This window comes from Ambystoma mexicanum, chromosome 7q, assembly GCF_040938575.1.
Source record: "Ambystoma mexicanum isolate Mex_15411 chromosome 7q, UKY_AmexF1_1, whole genome shotgun sequence".
NCBI classification, from domain to species: Eukaryota; Metazoa; Chordata; class Amphibia; order Caudata; family Ambystomatidae; genus Ambystoma; species Ambystoma mexicanum.
The window spans coordinates 546,343,502-546,363,097 of record NC_090941.1 but is presented as its reverse complement, the minus strand read 5'-3'; the positions used below and the strand labels follow the sequence as shown (position 1 = coordinate 546,363,097).

Here is a 19,596-nt window from a genome sequence, read left to right as displayed (position 1 = left end):
CGATTTTGTTTTTGGCGGGTGAGACAGCCAATGGAATGAATGGGCGTGCAGGAGGCTTGGCGGGTGAGTCAGCCCTTTGCAAGGCGGGTGACACCCGCCAAAAGCGGATGAGTTGAGAGCTATGTTACTGCACACCTGGTTGGTTGACATCTATGCAGTATCTACCCTTACAGCAGTAGTAACGATAGATATTGCATAGATGTCTACTTTATTCAGTCGACCCATGAGCATACATTCACTCAGACAGACACACTTGCGCGCGCGCGCGCACACACACACTATACTAACTCTGCTAACACACACACCACACTGCAGTCCCTCAGTCACTCACTCAACGTTTACATAGACATATCAGACTCTACACACCTAACATGCAAACAGGCAGGCAGCAGCATTCATGGCACGCAGGCATGTACACCTAACATGACTGTAACGCTGGGCTCGCTGGCTGACGCCGCGCTGCAGTGCTGCTTACCTCCAGAAGAAGAGCCTCCTTCTTCCTGGGTGGGTCGGCGGCCGGCATGGGCACAGTGGCGCAGCAGCCGCCGCCTGGACACGGAGCTCAGCACCCTCGGCACAGAGAGCGCAGCACACAGAGAAAGAGACGGCACACACAGGCGCGCGCGGCTTGCAATCCGGGGACCCGTTCTCCTCAAGGAAACCCAGGCAGCATGCCCGTGCATACTGCGGTGTAATAGGAAACGCCGGTGCCGTTATTCACGTTGGTCAAAACGCACGTGTTCTTATATCCGATTTAAAAATGTATCGGTGTAACAATAGCTCAGAATGCACACGAAAAGGCTACACATGTGCACGTTTAGTATTTGGCTCTTAATTTAAACTATAAAAGTTATTAAAATGTGAAATGTCCACTGGGGCAGGCGAATCAATTGGACAGAAGCCGTTTTGGTCGCATAATCTTCTTTGCCCCCTCTAGGTTTTTATTCCCGCCTCCCCTGAGGTTTGCAGGAAATAAATTAATAGACAAAAGAACCCCGAGCTCAGCATTTTTCATGTCCTATGCTGACTAGACTCCAGCAAATGATCTCACTCTGTGGAAATATTGGTTTAACCTTGATGAGCGAGGGTGCGGATCTGCTGCCAGCGTGAAATTCCGCTATTGGAGTTCGTATCAGAAGCCGGGAGAGGCTCTCTGCTGCGCGCAGCCCCCCTGACTCCCGCGCGCCGCCGCTACCTACAGCTGTGCTCTGGTCTGCCGGCAAGGAGCGGCGCGCGGCGGGATTTTTGACGGTCGACCATATACAATGTCTCATTAAACTTCCAGGCTTGAGAGAAGAGTTCAAGGAAAGGTCAAGCTAGCGCTTTATTGGACGGGGCAGCATGGCAGTCTCTCGAGAAGGACGACGCGGCCCGATGTGCCACATTTCATAATGGGGCCCATTTAGCCCAGTGTGATGTAGAGGTGAGCCTAGACAAAACGTCAGTGAGCAAGGCATCCTTGATGCGAAGCACCGCCCACGACCATCACAGCACAAAACAGCTGTGTGCCACCCCTCCCCCCGCAAGTTATTGCAGCTGATCCATACGAACAGCTTGATCGCTACCCCCCCCCATTCTCACTCCGCCTTCAGCCCGCTCCTTGAACTCCACCATGACATGGACCACACATGCTTAGATTAAACACATCCAGTTGAAAGACACAAGAGGCAAATAGCAGAGACGTGCATCACCCCAGCAATGCATTTCTGTGCCATTATCTAAGTGGTCTTTGCATAGCAGCTTGTGATTGTGAATGCCGTAAACTACTGAGACCCTCAAACAAATTGGTGGGCATGTGGTTATGGGTGTGAATTTAGGACTTCTCTGTGAGGACCAGCAATGTGACACAAACAAAGTCAAAGGTTGACCAGATCGAAAAGCATCCTTATCCTGGTCTACAGAACTCATGGAGAGCTGCTGCCGGCAAGCAAGAAAGGCCATGAAATGCTGCTAGGTAAGTTACAGTAAGTCTGCAATTATACCTTCAACATGGTGGCCAGGTTAGTTACACATCCCTGAGTAGACCTGTCCATACTCTTCTTTAATAGAGCCTAGGAGAACAAACATCTCTTGCCACTGATTTTGTCCCCAGTCCCTGCTGGCCTATCACTATTGCCAAAACTAAAGCTGTTTAGGACACGTGGGACCGCTGCCCACATGTTTGCCATTCTAGATAGGTGATATATTTGGGAATTTAGTCCATAAGCACCATTATTTTTTTGGGGGAAAAAATTACCCCTAAAAAAAAGAAAGCGTTGTTACTTCTTGGGCTACATTATACAGCCAGTAGACTTTGGACACGTTTAATATGAACGGTGTAAACAGGTTTTGGACCCAATCGAAAGTACATCAATATTTTTGCACTGTTCAAAATAGTAAGCAATCTGAATATTTGGTGTATATTATACTCTGCTGTGCTATGCTTGCTGAGTGACAATATAAAGATTCTGCCACAAAGTCAGATTGTAAAAGTGCAGCAACATTGTTTTGTTCCTACTGAAAAAACTGAAAACAAGGACAGTGTGCTCAGTTTTCTTGCCTTGGATCAAAATGTTTTGCGAATGAGTCCTGGCTAAACATGGGGAAATCCCTAGTTACTGTAATAACTGCTGAACCCATATGCATGCATTAGTATTGGCCGACCCCTTACCCTCACCCGGAATAATTTGGCTCACTAATTTTTGTCAAGTGTTGGCAATAAAAGGCTGTAGGATTTTATTGTACAGATATAGTTATGGAGATAACAATAATCACTTTCATAATAGTATCATACTTTTGGGCACCGGGTCCTGAGGTTACCCCCTCTGGCCCATGCCGCCACACGCGGGCAGGTTGACGGCTGACGGTGTTCCCCCAAAATTATCTCCTAGTGACAACCCCTGGAGGCTAGAGTTGCTGAAATTTCTCCAAAGAAATGTTAAATGCCCTGGTTTGATAAATGCGTGCCGTCTTTGAGAAAAAGGTCCGGGTCTCCCAGTGTAATGGCTGGGTGCCATATGAAGCCCAGTCCTCTTGCTGTACAGAATTTCTCTAGCCCCCTGTTGAGTTTTCTTCTAGAAATGTCTACAGATTTGTAGCAGTTGGCCCCTTGGCATTTCCTTCTGGGTAGGATGGCCGAGAAATATATTTCTGTTCCCTCCAGTTGTGGCAAATGCCTGCTAAGGAGGAGCAAATGTCCTCGAATAAATTTCTCCTTCCAGTGAACACCAGATCATTGCCCCCTAGGTGTATAATCAGAAATTTCGGCGGGTCTTTGTACGCGACCAGCTCCGCTAGTGTTTCGTGCATATCAGCCCATCTTAGGCCGACTATCTATGCTGATCGGAGTGTGGTCCTCCCTCCGCCAGTTGTTTCTGCAGGGGGAGAGGGAAAAAGCAAGGTGAGGAAGGATGGCTATATTAGCTGTGGTCTGATGTATCTTTTGTAGCAATCTGACTTCCATCCCCCTATGTTTATCAGCTGTTTAGGTGCTAGGCCTCCATGTCATGCTGCGGTGGCGGCACCTATTCTGAAAGAGTGGGTGCCAAAACCCTTGGCATCCCACCCAGCTTTGCTGATTGCTTTCATCAGTACCCCGTTAAATTGATAGCGGCTTAGTGCCGAGGCATCCTTGTGGATTAGGAACCTCCCCCCCACCTTGGGCCTTTGTGTGTAATAAAGGTTGGTGATACATTCCGGGCAGTTTGTTGTCTCATCAATACAACAAATGTTGATGGTTGTTTTGGCCCCAGTTTTTGACTGTTGGATTTCTATGCTGACACTCTCCTGTCTAACCCTGACCTCCATGACACCCAAGCAGTTTGTGACCTTGGTGCTGGAGGCGATAAGTTCTCCAACACGGAAACGCCCCGAAGTATGCCAGAAAAAAGGCTGTTTTGAATAATATGATCTCGTATGGATGCTAGCATATGGCTTCCAGCTGGCTTGCTGTTTGTACCAGTTTGTTGAAGTCAATGGGGCGGCGGGTGTCCACCTGGGGGCCCTCTATTCTGCCCCATCCTTTCATTGCGCAGGCAATGAGGGCGTTCTGGGTGGGGTCTGAATCACCCCGTATTTTTGAGAAGAACAAGTTACTTTCTTACCTGGTAACGTTCTTTCGATGGGATGGTCCGACGACGTATTCCATATCTATGACAGGTAATGTCCACAGCTGTGCTGCTTCGGAAAATCTTCGGCGTCTGCGTCCTGCGTCGATGACGTCGATGCGCCGTCCCCGAGGACCTCCTCCGACGGCCGACGTCACCCGATGTGATAAGTAGGACGCACGACGCCCATAGCCTCAGTTATAGTTTTTTCCCTCAGAACGTGTGCCACCAGTTTTCTGCCAGTCAGACACACAAGGCCGTGTGGAACACAAGCTGCAATCGCAAAAGAAATTCTGCAGCGGGGAGGGTAAGGAGGGAGCGATATGGAATACGTCGTCGGACCATCCCATCGAAAGAACGTTACCAGGTAAGAAAGTAACTTGTTCTTCGAGGGGATTGGGTCCTCCGACGTATTCCATATCTATGACAGACTCCCAAAGCAGTACCAAGCAACGAGGTGGGAAAAGAATTTAGAACACAAATGTAGCATGCCCAATCAAATTGCGGAATATAGGACTGCCTTGCCAAAGGCCAGATCCTGCCCTCTGATAGAATCGAGGGAGTAGTGACATACAAAAGTATGTACTGAAGCCCGGGTGGCTGCATCACAGATGTGACGAAGAGGAACACCCCTCTGTAGGGCAGTAGATGCAGCCACTCCCCTGGTAGAATGGGCCCGCAAGCCAGCCGGAGGGTCCTTACCCGCCAAGCGGTAACACTCGGAGATAGTTAAAATAATCCAACGAGACAAAGTCTGTTTCGTCACAGCATGTCCCAAACGCTTTTCAGCGTAACCAATGAAAAGTTGATCGTCCACTCTGACCCGGGACATGCGCGAAATATAAAAGCTCAACGCTCTCCTAGGATCAAGCCTATGGAGCCTCTCCTCTTCCTTACCAGGATGTGGAGGAGGATAGAACGCCGGAAGAACAACCTTCTGGCTCAAAAGAAATTCCAAAACCACCTTCGGAAGAAAAAAAGGACGAACTCTAAGGACAACCCTGTCCTTATGAAACACAGTGAAGTGTGGCTTAACTGAAAGTGCCTGTAACTCACTCACTCTGCGAGCGGAAGTAACCTCAACCAAAAACACAGTTTTCAGAGTTAACAGACTCAAAGGGCAAGAATGTAAAGGCTCAAACGGAGCACCCATAAGAAACTAAAGAACAAGGTTCAAATTCCAACCGGGCACCAGAAAAGGTGACGTAGGGAACACATTAGTGAGCCCTTTCAAAAACTGAGAAATTAAAGGAATCTTAAAATAGGAACATACTTCGGACGAGCGCTTAAAGATGGACAGCGCCGCCAGGTAACCTTTGATGGTCCCCACTTGCAAGCCGCTGTGGGCCAAGGAAAGCAAAAAAGACAGAACCATGGGAATGTCACACTCAAAAAGATCCACCTTCTTAACCCTGCACCAGTCGCAGAACTTTCTCCAATGGCAAAGGTACAGAGACTTTGTTGCGGGCCGCCTGGCCGAGAGCAACACCTCCATCACATCTTCAGGGAGGTCCCAATCCTTATACCTCAACCTTTCAGAAGCTAAGCGTGAAGGTTGAGGGATCTGACCTCTGGAGGGAGAACCTGACCCCCCTCCCGTGAGAGCAGATCGTCTCGGTAGGGAAGACGACGTGGAGGGCAGATGGACAAGTAGAGAAGATCCGGGTACCACGTCCTCCAGGCCCACGCCGGAGCAATGAGGATCATCCGGGAGCCGAACCTCCGTAACCTCTGAAGTACTTGCGGGATGACAGGGACTGGAGGAAACGCGTACAGCAGTGGGAACGACCACTCCACCACGAACACGTCTCCTAAGGCTCCTTTTGGAGGAAATTCCTGCAAGCAAAACCTTTCGCACTTCCGGTTGACACTGGAGGCGAAGAGATCTACTTGAGGGGTCCCCCAAAGGGCGAAGATCTCCAGGAGAATCTCCTGAGCCAGCTCCCACTCGTGAGAGACCGTGCTCTGCCTGCTCAGAGCGTCCGCCGTCTCGTTGTCGTCTCCGGCCAGATGAACAGCCGAGATCGAAACTTCCTGCTGGATGGCCCAGAACTCGAGCTGCATCGCCTCCCTGCACAGAGGAAGTGACCCTGCCCCCCCTTTTTGTTGAGGCAGTGCATGGCCACCGAGTTGTCCGTTAGAATCAGGACACTCTTTCCTCGCACAGTCGGCAGAAAAGCCTTCAGGGCTAGCCTGACGGCCCTCAGCTCCAACAGATTGATATGGAGTCTGTACTCCGACGGAGACCAACGACGGCTGACTGTCAACTCGTTGGCATGAGCTCCCCATCCCATGAGGGATGCGTCCGTCACGATCGTCACCTCCGGCCAGGGCAGCCAAAAAGGGGCCTCCTTCATCAGATTGCCTTCAACGGCCCACCACAGAAGGTCCTGGGCGACCGAGGGCGGCACCTGAACAGGGTCCGACAGCCTGCCGGAGGACTGAGACCACTGGAGCTTGAGTGCCCACTGCAAAGATCTCATCCACAGATGAGCCTCTGGCACCAGAAGAATGCAGGATGCCAGGAGGCCGAGTAGTCTCAAGAACTCGGACGCTGGGAAATTATGGGCAAGTTAAAACTTGTGCACCATCTGCTGAATGTGAAGAGCCCTCACCTGGGGAGGAAAACACTGCCCCAGGGATGTGTCGAGCACTGCTCCGATGTACTGGAGCCGCTGCGTTGGTGTCAAATGGGACTTCTTTAAATTGAGGGAGAAGCCCAGCTTGTGAAGGGAATGGCAGGTGACGGACAGATGATCCAGGACTTGCTCGGGAGAGCTCCCCCTGATCAACCAATCGTCCAGGTAGGGGTAGACATGAATCCCCCCTTTCCTGAGATGCGCTGCCACCACCACCATGAGCTTGGTGACGACCCTTGGGGCGGAGGTCAATCCGAACGGCAGGACCCGAAACTGAAAGTGCGAGTCGCCAACCGCAAACCTCAGGTATTTCTTGTGCTTGGGATGGATCGGCACATGTAAGTAAGCATCCTTGAGGTCGAGAGACACCAACCAGTCCTGAAGTTGAAGGGCCTGGAGGACTTGAGAGAGAGTAACTATCTTGAACTTCTCCTTCCTGAGGAGTTTGTTCAAACCGCGCAAGTGCATGATGGGTCTCAATCCCCCATCTTTCTTCGAAATCAAAAAATAAGGGGAATACCATCCCTTGTTCCTCTCCGCTACAGACACCAGTTCTATGGCGCCTTTCTCCAGCAGGGCTTGAATTTCCTGCGCAAGGAGTGGATCCGGACTCTTCAAAGAGAGGTTCCCAGGTGGATTGTTGTGAGGCCTCTGCCGAAAAGGAAGACAGTAGCCGTGGGTTATGATCTCCAGAACCCACACATCTGAAGTAAGGGCTTGCCACTCTACAAGATGCTGCGCCAGCCTTCCCCCAACCAGCAAACCATGGGACCTGGCCTCATGACTGAATGGTAGTGGCTGCGGCGTTGCCTGAGGGCAAAGAGGCAACTGCTCGAGCGGCCTTGGCACCTTGAGTACCCTTGTTTCCACCTCTGGCACTCTTACGATGGCCTCTTTGACTGCTAGCTCCTCTCGCTTTACTGAAGGACGAGTAATAGCGAAAGGAACCACCCCTCCATTGCTGTCCCCTAGGATGAAAAGGCGGAGGTTGGCGAACTGCAGCGCCCAACGACTTCGCTGCAGCTTTGGAGGTCTGCAACCTCTCAAGGCTCTTGTCAGCCTTGCTGCCAAAAAGATGTTCACTGTCAAAGGGCATGTTGAGGAGCCGGGACTGCACATCAGGAGCGAACCCAGACTTCCGCAACCATGCAAACCTGCGTATTACGGTGCTCGCCGCCATGGACCGGCTGACACAATCTGCCATGTCCAAACCCGACTGAACGGCCTCACACATGGCATCCTTGCCATCCTGAACCATAGCAAGGAAATCATCCCGTTCGTCCCCTTCGGGAATACGTTCAGCCGCTAATGCAACACAGTTCCACAGAGTATGTGTGAAACGAGACAAGGCACATATGGAGTTGGCCGCCTGAAGCGCCATACCCCCTGAAGAAAACACTTTCTTCGCCCAGCCGTCAAAACGTTTCTCGTCCCTATCCAGAGGGATGGTAGGATACGACGACTGCTTTGCCGGGGCCGCCTGCACCACCAAACTCTCCGGAGAGGGGTGCCTGGACAAGTAGCAGGGGTCGCTACTAGCTGGATGGTATTTTCACAACAAAGACTTGCCCACTGCCGGGAGACTCTCCGGAGCAGTCCAAGCCGCCGCCACCCTTCTCTGCAGAGCCATATGAAACGGCAAAACCGGGTGAGTGCGGGGACCAAGATTAAGGATGTCTGTGAGATCATCCTGCACAAACTCCCCTGGGGGAGCCGACCAACCCAAGTACTCGGTGACCCAGACATAAGGCGCCGATACGAAGAATCGGCATGAGTGCCAGGCTCTGGCCTACAAAACTCCACCTCCGGAGAGGTGTCCAGTCCACTGGCATCATGCAGTGACTGCCTCAGGTCATCAAACTGGCTATGGCCCGAGATAAGCTCATCTGGTGCCGTAACCGGAACCAAGCCGTGAAATGTACTCCAGGCGGGGAGAGGAAGACATCTGGGGACCAAAGCAGTGCCTGACCTTAGCCAGAGCCTTTCTAGGGGCTAACCCCGTGCCACGGGGCCCCTCCGACACCACCGCCTCGAAAGACGTTGATGGCGCCGAACGAGTCGGCGCCGCCGTCGACAGAAACGGCGTCGACGTCGAGCGAATCGGCGTCAATGTCAGCTGCAGCGCCGCCAGCATCGACGGCGTCGACACAGGCCCCGAAGCCGGAGCTCCGAGCGTGTCTCTCGATGACCTAAGCGGCGACAGCGTCAACGACCCCCTCGGAGGCGGAGCCTTGAGAGAAATCGTCGACGACTTCAGCGCCACAGGCGTCAACGTCTTCTTCGAAGACGGCACAGGATCATGTGGTCTCGAGCACGTCGAGGTCCGGGACCTGGAACGGGCATGGGGAGAACGGCTACCCTTGTCCGAGAGAGACCTCTCCCGCGAGCCGTGCCGACCACCCAAGCCCGAAGGCGTACGAGCGGTGTCTCTCGAGCGGTGCCGACCGACCCCACTCGGAGGCGCGGACGGACCGGTGCCCTGTGATTCAAGAATCGCTAGCATCTGCTTCCCGAAGGAAGCCCATTCCTTCGGTGTCGTTTGCATGGAGGGATAAGCGACCCGCCGACGGCGTAGTCCTCGGAAGAGGACGGGGAAGGCGACCGATGCCGGCGCTTCCGGGAATGCCTCGAAGAGGCGGAGGAGTGGCGAGACCAACTCCTGGAAGGAGACCCACTGGACTTCCAACAATGATGCGGAGAGTCGCCCCTCGAGTCATCTGTCGAAAGCCCCGCAGACCTCGACTTCCGGGGCTTAGACACCCGACCTACCGACAGCTTCTTCTTGTGTTCCCGCAAGGCCTTTGCCGTGAGCGACTGGCAGTCGACACAGTCGTCCGTATCGTGGGCCTCCCCGAGGCACCAGAGGCAGGCGTTGTGCGAGTCCGTGACCGACATCTTGGACCCACAGTCCCCGCATTTCTTGAAGCACGGATGCGGGGTTGAAGACGAAGTAGACATCGCCACGAACAGGTCTTCACAAAAAACCGAACAGGTTCAACGAACCGAGAAGAAAACAGCAAACTCCAAAGAGTCGAGGCGTACCGAGATTCACGAAGCAAACACGTTCGCGGAAAAACGGAACTGAGGCTATGGGCGTCGTGCGTCCTACTTATCACATTGGGTGACGTCGGCCGTCGGAGGAGGTCCTCGGGGACGGCGCATCGACGCAGGATGCAGACGCCGAAGATTTTCCGAAGCAGCACAGCTGTGGACCTTACCTGTCATAGATATGGAATATGTCGGAGGACCCAATCCCTCGAAATATGAGATTGCAACTAGGTGTCTTTTTGCCCAGTCTCTCTTAAAGCCCTGCTCATGCGCCCATTTTAAAAATATTTCTATGACTTTAATCGTTATTAACTCTACATGGTTTAAACCTGTGACTCTAAAAACTGTTTGTAAGCACTTACTGTACTGCGCTGAGGTAGTGCTTGCCAGTGCTTTTTCTGCCATCTCTGTTAGGTACCCTGGGACAGGGTTCATGATTCCTGTGGGCAGTGGTTTGATGGCACCCGTTTTTGAGGTGTCTTGTTCTTGTTGGGCATCCCGGCCTGGGCTCCCTGGCGCTGGCGTTGATGCCGTTATTTTGTTGGAACCTGTTTTTGAGGTGCCTGATTCTTGTTGGGCATCCCGGCCTGGGCTCTCTGGCACTGGCGTTGATGCAGTTATTCTTGGTTTCCCATTATTGCCCAGCATTCCGCTGGTATTGGCGTCATCTGTTCCTGGGCGTGTGGCGCTAGCTCCCGTAATCTTGGCCACTGAAAACGAGATAAAGCATCTGCAATGTTATTATCCGCCCCCGAGATGTGCTTTGCTTTGACCACAATGTTTTCTTGTAGTGTGACTGCTGTGCTGGCTCGTAGGACTTTCAGCACTAAAGAGCATTTGGTAGACCTTCTGTTTAAGGAGCCTACTACAGCCATGTTGTTGCACCAGACCAAGAGTTCTGTGTTAGCTAGTTGCCTGCCCCAGATGTGTAAGGTTAGCCAAATGGGAAATATTTCTAGGAGGGTGATGTTTTTTGTCCACCCTGCCCGTTGCCATGGGTTGGGCCAGTGTCCTGCCACCCATTTGGAGTCTAGTATGGCTCCAAACCCCTTGCTCGCGGCTGCATCGGTGAAAAGGACCCTTTTTGTCCATGTGTTCAATGGCATTCGCCAAAGTGAGGTCCCGTTGAAATTTTTAAGGAAATTCCCCCAAATTTCCAGATCTTGTTTCACCTCTGTGCCTAACCGGATGTGTAGGTGGGGTTTGGTGTATGATTTGATTTTTAGCTCCAGACTGCTGGAAAATACCCTCCCCTGAGGGATTATTCTGGTTGTGAAGTTGAAGCTACATGCTAACGACGAATTTCTTTTACTGTGCCCATGTCTTTTGATGTAAGGGCTTGTATTTCCTCCAAGAGTTCTGCTATTTTTGTTTTCTGGATTTTACATAAGCCCCTTGCAGAGTCTATTTCAATACCCAGGAAAATTATGTTGCTGGCTGGTTTGGTCATTTTCTCCCTTGCTAGCGGTATGCCCCACTGAGAGGCCATTCCTTCTAGAGTCGCCAGGGCCCTGCTGCATTCCTCAGAATCTGCTGGTCCCATTACCATGAAATCATCAAGGTAATGCACTATTTTGCTCCCTGGTCTCTGTTTTTGGAAAGCCCATTGAAAGAAAAAACTGAATTGCTCGAATAGGGCGCAGGATACTGCGCACCCCATAGGGAGGCATCTGTCTACATAGAAGTTGTTATTAAAAGTAAAGCCTAGCCATTGCTGGGAATCTGGGTGGACTGGCAATAGTCTGAAAGAGGATTCGATGTTCAGTTTGGCCATCAGGGCGTTCCTGCCACTTTCCTGTATGAGTCTTACCGCCTCTTGGAAGTGTGTGTAGGATACCGCAGATTCCGTGTGTGGAATGCCGTCGTTTAGAGATTGGCCTTTGGCCAATTTTTCCAGGTTCCTTTTTGGGGACCAAACCTAGTGGAGATATTATGTAGTCTTTGAGGGGCATGTGGTCCCAGGGTCCTGAAATCCTGCCTAGTAGTTCCTTCTTGATTTTGCTCTCCACCATCTGGGGGTTGTCCCTGGCTGATTACAGGGTAATTGGGATATTCTGCGACCCTGTGTGCTTGAAAGGGATGATGAAACGAAACCCTGCCATATCGCCTGGCTGGTTTCCCTGTCTGGATAATTTTTGAGTGCTTCTCTAAAATAGTTTTGGTTGATGGAAATTTTGCCTGGTGCTAAACCTGTGGTTGGTGGGGGGGGGGGCGGGGGTTGATGTTAATCTTTTGCATTTTTGGCTGGCAGTCTGGTGCAGTTGTTTGCTGCATGGTCACCGTTGCAGTTTGTGCAAGTGTGTTTGTACCAGCATTCCTTCCCCCATGTCCAAAGGTTTTTTCCAAAGTTCCTGCATGGAATGTTGGCTTTCGGAGAGTGATTTTTGTTCTGCCTGTGGGCATTAGACTTAGCCGCCCAGGGCTGATTCTTCCGAAAGGGATGTTCCCCCTTTTTGTGTTTTTCGCTGTCGTTAATTCTGGCGCCCTGTGCATTTTTGCTATTTTTGGAGGTTGTTTGTGGACCCTCTTCCTCTGATGGAGGCTCGGCGTTCAGCATGTATAAGTCATTCTGGACCTCGTCCCATTCTATGGCTGGCCTCTCTGACATGCTTCTCCTAAATCTAATATCATATGCTAGCCAGGTCTTCCCTTTTTAAGCGATTTTTACTTCTCCTATTTTATCCATATATGCCCATAATTTTCTGCCATCATTGGGGAATTTTTCTTCGTATGTCGTTGCCAAGATGGCAAAGACCTGCAACCAGTTGTCCCAATTATGTTCTACCTGGGCGTTTCTGGCTATGGCTTTCTGCTCTATCTTTTTGGGATCCCTAAAAGCATCTTTCCCTTTGCGTTGGGCTTCTATAAGTGAAAAGATTTCGATGAACTCTTTGGCCCATATGGCCTCTTTGATTGTGGTGTCAATGTTCCATGCTAGGCATCTTTTGTATCTATTTAGTATTTCAGTCTGGAAGGATTTTAATTTTAAGTCTAATTGGGCATTGCAGATCATTGCTATGCCTGTTCGGTTGTTTCTGCTTGCCCCCATTCTGCCCCAGAGTGTCTGTAATGGGGGTTGCCCATACCTTTAAAGCACCTGTTGGGTCTGTTGTTGCTGCTATTGGCGCAATTGTGCTGGCTGCTGTTGGTGTTGCTGGCACCTGTGGCAGTGGTGTTGCTGGGGCCAGTGTTGTTGGGATTGTTGCTGGTGGGGGGGGGGTCACCGTTATGGCGGGTTCTAGGGGTATGCTGGGGTTTGTGGGCCCAGTTGGTTGTTTTCCCCTGATTTCGAGCAATAATTGTTGCAATTCAGACATGTTTTTGCATAATTTTGCCAGATTTGTGTTACCTGTTCTTGCGCCTTCTGTTACCTTGCTTCTCTTTGATGGTGTTGTATCGTCATCTTGACTGGGTGGTATGGGTGTCCCTTCCTTTGGTAGGCCATACATATTTTCCCTGACCCATGCCCAACCATAGTATTCCGCCACCTCGATGGCTGCTAGGAGGTGAGGTTACTTGGGCTTTTGTGCCGGTGTTAGGGGTTCCTGCGATTTTCATTTGGGACCCATGATTCTTTAGCCTGTTTTGATACAAAGGGAAAAACAATTTCTTTTTTGTTTTTTGTTTTGAATGGCTGGGCTGTTGTATTTGTGGAGTTTCGCACAACAATTGTTATGCTGCTGCCTGTGTTGGGTAGCTGTCAGGTGTTGTACAATAGCTACAAGGCTTTTATTTAGCCAGTTGCCTTCAGCCGCCAGAGCTGGCTTGCTCCCGGGCCTCTGTGTTGCCCCTGCTTGCCCCAACAAGCTTGCTGTCATATATTGTCTTTAGTGGCTAAAAGCATTTGTTTTTGCCCGAGTTCCAAATTTAGGGTAGTAGAAATTATACTCTGCTGCTTATTTGAACTTCAATCATGCATTATCACGTGTTATAAACATATTTTGGTGTCTGAGTGCTGCCTATTATTACCCAGGTCTCTTTTCAAATGCCAGCTAATTCGTGCAATTTAAAAACATGGGTCAGTGTGGGTAAACTTATACCCGCTGTTAGCATTGACCCTGGTAAAGAATTAATAATAGTGCTAATGAAGCCTATGTTGCTATGAAACCTATGTATCTATGGGCTGCTTATTATTACCCAGATACCCCCTTTCTCGCCTGTTCAAGTCTCTTGCGTGAGGTTTCAGACGCTGGGTTTCCCCGCTGCCTGGGATTAGACTTTGTTATATTCTTTTCTGTAATTGACACAGCACGCGCTCTTTGACAGCTGGAGGGATCAGTTTCCTGCCGGCTCCCTCTGGAATGTTTATATTAGCACACGCGTTGAAACATAGTATTCATTTTTCCCTCGCAACCCGGCGTAGCGGCTCACCTGCAGACTGAAATTGACCGCCACGTAACGCTGCGCTGCTTTGTTTGTTTGTCCTTCCCTCAATCAGCTGGGCAGGAGTAGAAAGACACTGCGAGTGCGGTGAACTTCAAAGTGTTTGCTAAAGAAGCAAAGGTTGGAAGACACTGAGTAAACAGTGACCCTCCTGTTTGTCTGGGTCCCCATTCAGGGTCCACAGATTGTGTTTTCTCAGAGCATGCTGCTCTTATTTATAAGACCCAGGGGAGCCCTGGGTCTTTGATGTTTATAGTAGTGGGGGCTGTGTGCCAGCCCCTGTCTGGATAGCTGAATATCTGGCCCCCTGGGGGAGCAGGTCTTTGAACCTGGGCCCTGCCTGACTGTTGGTTTCTTTAGGTGCTTAGCACCTTGCTGCTTGGAGGAAGGGTGGGGTGATTGTTCACACCTCACCCTTCCTCAGCTTTGTGTGGCAGAGACTGCATGTCTATGCAGCTAAGGAGGGGAGAGGAGCAGCCAAGGGGGGGTTGGGCTGCCCCTCTCCTGGCCTGTTGATGGCAACACCAGTTACCCTGCCTCGCTTTGGGCGGCCCTGCGGCATTGCCCATCACTATTGCACTGGCATAAAAATGGGCAAAGCCATTGAACTACATCGTTAAAGTGTTCATGTAATTTCAATTGGGCAAAACCAAAACGAGTGCTGAGTGTTTTTGCTCAAACTTTAGCACCAGTGTAAATGTTAACAATCTTGCCACAGATGAACTAAAAGATTACTTGGTGTTCTCATATTTCTGAAAACAATCTTGCCACAGATGAACTAAAAGATTACTTGGTGTCCTCATAATTCTGAAACCATAACTGTCTTCAGGAAAACCTGCTGTCTCTTAGCCCCCAAAGTATAGGGACACACATTGACTGGATTGCTTCCTGCATCTCCCCATAGATGCACTTTGTTTACTTTCAGATTCATCATCTTCAAGTGACACATGAAACTGTGTTGAGGGTGGTCTGAGGATTAGGAAGGCATAAACACGTGCAGGTTGGTTTGCTGTCAAAGAGAGAGGATACTATAAACTATTCCTTGTTACAGTACATGCCTCCATCGGTCTTGATTATTTTTCTCTCAGTGTAAAATTGCAGGCCATGTCCCAGGCAGAACCTTCTAGTCCAAGGACCAAAGTTACTTGCCATCCCTCAAAGTTGTCTTCAAGGATGAAAGCCATATTTGCACATGGGCCTCAATTCTGGAATTGTTTGTCAGCTGCATTGTTTCATTGCCACTTATACTGTGCATGTTGTAAATGTTATGTTAGGCCATATTTATGCTGCACTATTCACCACTGTGGTGGTCTTACATTTCCTAGCTTGTTCTGGAAGTGACACATTGAAGGGATATTTTGGTTAATGTATGGCTCCTACATCCGTTGGGCAACCCCAATCTAATACCCTCTGACATATAATCTCACCCCACAATTCTAGGCAAGAAATAGGCAGTTTGATAAAAACTCACATTTATATAAATAAAGGAATCAAAGGTGGGCCCCAAGCATTAATGACATGCCTGCATTTATCTCACTGTTCCTCACGCACAAGCATTCCTTTCCATAATCAAGTCTGTATACACATTGAGGTCTGAATAACTAGGGCATGTTAATTGCAACTCTGAAATGTTGCGGCCACTGGCTTTAAAGATGCTGCATAGTAATCAAGATGGCAGATGGATCATAACAGTGACATGATTCTTGAAAACATTATATTTTCCGTAATTTGCCAACATTCTTAAACTGCACATAAAGTTATACTCGGATATAATTCATAGTACATTTACTTCCCCAATATAACCAACAACTGCTGTTATTAGGTAACTGTTCTACACCCCCCGCCCCATTTCCATGTAAATGTGGTGTTGAGATGAGTTGTATGGGTGTGTCATTTAAAGTAGGCTCCTAGTGAATCACATCAGACCTGTGCAGGTTGATGTTAGCGAAGTGGTGTCACCGATTTAGAACGCATCCAATTCCGGCTCACACACCTCAACCTTGGAGAATAGTTTTTTGGATTGTATTGAGCAGGTACACGTACCCCACTTCTCTCCCCTCACTAACAGTCCCACTGTGCAGTTTCAAGAATGAGGGGTTTATGGGATTTACATTTGCATCATTTTTATGGGAGTAGAAATGACACAATAAAACATTCTCTCATTTCTCATTCCTTATTGAATAGCTGGTTCCTAGTGATTGTTTCGAATGGCAAAGTTTCGAATGGCAAAGTTTCAAAAACAATCCATCGAAAAAATGCATTTTTAAAAATTCTTTTTAATGGGGGGATCCCCCCAGCCCCTGTTTTTTAACCCTTAACACCCATTTTAGTGCAAAAAAACCTTTCCCTACAAAAAATGCATTTCTCCGATGCATTTTATTTCAAAACTTTGGCATTGTAAACTATGTTTTCGAAACAATGCCTGGATAACGAATAGCTAGCACCTTCACAGAACACAAATGATCACATATATCATCATTAGGATTTGCTACATATGTCTTCATATCACAGCCCAATGTGAACAATTTCTGTGAAAACACTTTGGGTACAATTTAATGGGATTATGATATTTAAAGATTGTCCCAACAAATGCATAGCAGTGCTATCTATATGATTGCACACACAACTCAGAAATTTATTTTAAGTTGCATTGAATTGACATCTCACTTAATTTTACACAAAGTGAGATGGCACTGTTTTTCCCCCATTAAAATCAATATATGTATAGAAAAACACCTTTCCAATCCACCACCCTTGCCCAGATTTAACATGAAAAATAACAATGGTGGCTAGAGAACTAAATTAATCTCATTTGGGAATTATTTATTTATAATGTGATTAGTTAATTAAAACTTGTTACAAAATTAAAAATATCAATTAAAAATGACACACATTCACATAATCTAACATCAGAAAATTCATATATGATTTAAAGAATTGTTGAATGTTGACATTCACCTTAAAATACATTCTCAACTGAATTATGATCATTATCAGTGCATAACTAAACTAAATTCTGAGTAAAACCATGTTCAATGACACATTACATGTATTAACACAGGTATTCCAGAAATGGTTGTTTCTGATTGCATCATAGTTTCCTACAAACCTGCCCAGTAGACTCATGTATAAAGAACCCCTGGCTTTACAACTTGTTCAAACATGTCTTGCCGTTTCCATGATCTTCTCATTCTTGCACATTCTACAACATCTCATATTATCAGGGATTTTGATCTGAGAACCAATGTTAGCTAGAACAGGGCGTTGATCGATGAGAAATCTACAGATCTGAGGAGACGGACATAGTAATTAATAAGGTTGCTGGATCTTATACCTACGGGTGACATGTTTGGCCCAATTCATAGAATCCAGCGCAGAAGCAGCGCAAGCGCCGCGTGCAGAGAAGGAGCATGTGCCACGCGTGCACCAGTCGTCGTGCGAAGTAGCAATTGTGGGCGGTGCGTATTCATAGATTTCCCGAGCCATTACTAGCTGTGGCGCATTCAACATCCAGCAGCGCCAGTTACGCCCCTAACACCGCCCCGTGCACAGGAAAAAGCCAGTGAAATGTCCAATATGGTGCAAGGCTCCACACCATCATCATAATCACGTGAAAAATCAGAGTGTACCTCGCTCGCGCCAGCCAAATCGCGTGGAAAGGCCCTCGTGTACACCCGCGAAATCGCGTATCCCGCTTAGCCCAGCCAAATCGCGTGTAAAGGCCCTTGCGTACACCTGCGAAATCGCGTACCCCGCTCGACCCAGCCAAATCGCATGTAAAGGTCCTCGCGTACACCTGCAAAATTGCATACCCCACTTGCGCCAGCCAAATCGTGTGGAACGGCCATTGCGTACACCTGTGAAATCACGTACCCCGTTCGCGGCAGCCAAATTGCGTGTAAAGGGCAGGCGTACCCCCATGAAATCGCATACCCCGCTCCCGCCAGCCAAATCACATGTAAAGGGGCGCACGTACCCCTGCGAAATCCCGTACCCTGCTCGCACCAGCCAAATTGCGTCTAAAGGGACGCACGTGCTGCCATCAGCCGCAAACACCCCCTGCAGGCAGCCCACACAAGGGACCCCCCATCACCCCTGACCATACCCCACAGGCAGCCCATCCGTGACCATACACCACAGGCAGCCCACACCACAAGGGACCACGATCACCTGTAATCATACCCCACAGGCATCCCACCCGTGACCATACCCCACAGGCATGCCCTGACTCATGTCCCCGTCACCCCCACCAGTGACAGCAACCTGCAGGCTGGCCCTGACTCATGACCCCCCACCCCCACCAGTGACGGCAACCTGCAGGCAGGCCCCAACTCATGACCCTCAAACCCCCAGCAGTGAAGGCAACCTGCAGGCAGGACCCCACTCATGACCACCCACATTTTCACACCATGCAATCATGTAGCATATGTCCACCAAAATACCAACACACGCTGCACCCACACGGTGCACCTCAACACTCATCCATTGTTTCTACTCTTCATTACATGCCACATGTAACTCCGGAGAGGCAAGCATGAAGTGTCAAACACCTTTGAAGTATTGCCCACTGAAAAGATAAGCCGATAGTACCTTGGTAGTCCTCTGTCACCTGTTTTATATATTGGAATTGGAATTATGATCGCTGTATGCCATCACACTGGTCAGATACCAGTGCTGGCTCTATGTGCAAATAGATACACAACATTTCGGCCCACAATTTAGAGTTGTTTTTCATTAAACTATTTGTCACTCCATCTTTTCAACTAGCTCGAGAGTTATTGAGTTTTTTTTAATCACAGATTCTATCTCTTTAGTGTCAAAATGGTGGTCCCATTTCTCCTGCAGTAGCACCACTTATCTTTACACTCTGTTCATCTCCACCAAATGTATCCTTCAAGAATGTAACCCAATCATGTTCTGACACCCCCCCCCTGTTACTTGAGAAGGGGTCTGTATATACCTTCTTCTATTTAAGGTCCAACAAATGGCCCTAGGGTCCTTTTTAATTAAGCTGGACATTATATATTGATTCTTTTGTATATTTGTTCATGATTTACCATATTTCAACCATAATTGATACTTTTGTTTTAGTGATTTCATTTCTATCCTCTTAAGCTCATCACTTTTTAGTATGTTCTTGTTCACTACCCTTATCACTGCTCTCAACAGGTCTCTTCTCTGAACCACATCCCTATCATCATTGGCCTGTTTGTCATCAAGGTTGGCAAACATACTTATTTACATTTCCCATGTTTTCTAGTAGCAATGGGAAGAATTCTGGGGTCACAACATCTCTTCTTTCTCCCACTGGTATACCATGCCACCATCTTGCCATCCTCAGGTTTAATATTTCCACATATGAGCTACACTGAACTAGTCTCCCTTTTCTCCTAGCACAACCAAATCTCTGCTGCCCATGGATTCCATTTGTACACATGGCG

General features: G+C 48.9%; 1 protein-coding gene across 6 annotated transcripts in view; it reads right to left on the bottom strand.

The window, feature by feature from the left end:
* Positions 1-19,596, bottom strand: part of ENOX1 (ecto-NOX disulfide-thiol exchanger 1) — a 1,853,609-nt gene that overhangs the window by 1,244,242 nt on the left and 589,771 nt on the right. For 2 of the 6 annotated variants that reach the window (XM_069639320.1, XM_069639322.1), the window contains exon 1: positions 476-1,390. The exons of the other annotated variants lie outside the window; for them this stretch is intronic. The gene's annotated coding sequence lies outside the window, so the exon portion shown is untranslated. Of the gene's footprint in view, positions 1-475; positions 1,391-19,596 lie in introns of those variants that run through there. 6 annotated transcript variants of the gene reach the window in all.